At 46.6% G+C, this 1,486-nt stretch overlaps 1 long non-coding RNA gene across 1 annotated transcript; it reads left to right on the top strand.

The window, feature by feature from the left end:
- The first annotated feature begins 545 nt into the window (after positions 1–545).
- Positions 546–1,051, top strand: LOC112140388. Its single transcript, XR_002918162.2, has 2 exons — positions 546–811; positions 883–1,051. It is a non-coding gene; the product is annotated as an uncharacterized LOC112140388 (long non-coding RNA).
- Positions 1,052–1,486: the final 435 nt, after the last annotated feature.

The raw sequence follows: 1,486 nt of genomic DNA, 5'->3' as shown, positions 1-1,486 counted from the left end.
CACTCTCACATGCACACTCTCACACATGCATGCTCACACATGCACTCTCACACATGCACACTCTCATATGCTCACTCTCACATGCACTCTCACACATGCACACTCTCATATGCTCACTCTCACACATGCACGCTCACACATGCACTCTCACAAGTGCACACTCTCATATGCTCACTCTCACATGTACTCTCACACATGCACACTCTCACATGCACACTCACACATGCACACTCTCACATGCACTCTCACTCATGCACACTCTCATATGCACACTCTCACATGCACGCTCACACATGCTCACACACATGCACATTCTCACATGCACTCTCTCACATGCACTCTCACATGCACACTCACACATGCACGCTCTCACATGCACGCTCACACATGCACACTCTCACATGCACTCTCACATGCACACTCTCACACATGCACACTCTCACATACACTCTCACACATGCACACTCTCATATGCACTCTCACATAAGCACTCTCACACATGCACACTCTCACATGCACTCTCACACATGCACACTGTCATATGCACACTCACACATGCACTCTCTCACATGTACACTCACACATGCACACTCTCACATGCTCTCTCACACAAGCACAAAAACGTTGTTTCAATAAATGCGAGTTTATTCCAGATTGCAGCTATTGTAGATGTGATGAAGAATCTTGAACACCAGGTACGCTGGTACAAAACCTCCAACCACCTGAGGTGCTGATGGTCTGAACTGCTCTCATTCCCCCCCAGGCGTCCAAACAGGCTGAAGTCTCCAAACTCCAAGAAGAGATGATGAAGGTAAACAGCTGTAACAACCCACCAACCATCCCCATGACCTCCTCAGGCTGACCGGTCTATTTGTGTTTCAGCTCTCTGACAAGCTGAAGAAGAAGCAGGAGAGGTGAGATCTTCATTCATCAGGAAAGAATCTCCAGGTTTATGAGGTTCAGCACATCATGATGGGAATCATCAGGACCTAACAGGTCACAAACTAACAGGAACCGCAACTGAAAATAAAACCCGACTCTGGAAGACAAAGCTGCGTTCACGCTGAATGGTATCCGTGGTCGAGTTACGATATCTGAACGAATCGGCTTCAACCAATCAGGAACTCTGATTTGGCCAGTGATTTGATCATGTGATCACAGGTGGAGTTCAACACCAACAAAAACGGATTTCTGTCGTTTGTTCTCTTCCCAAACTTGTTCTTATTTGTGTGGAGACAATAATTGTATTCTTCTTTTTATTTTCTCCCTCCACTGACTAACGACAGCAAGTATCAAGCTGGTCACAGAGACAGAAGTACCGCTGAAAGCGCCGTCATTCGGCGTCAGATTCTGCCGTAGAGGCTGAAGCTCAAAGTCTCTGAATGACGTCATGAACACGGACATGGAGACGGGATCACTGATGCTTTTGTAGATAAACCTGATCTGTAATCAATATCCATCCTTCACAATGCAGAGATGGTGAAAC

The sequence above is a fragment of the Oryzias melastigma genome, unplaced genomic scaffold (genome assembly GCF_002922805.2).
Source record: "Oryzias melastigma strain HK-1 unplaced genomic scaffold, ASM292280v2 sc05460, whole genome shotgun sequence".
NCBI lineage: Eukaryota > Metazoa > Chordata > Actinopteri > Beloniformes > Adrianichthyidae > Oryzias > Oryzias melastigma.
Note: the sequence above shows the minus strand (reverse complement) of the source record. Positions and strands in the feature narration are given on the sequence as shown.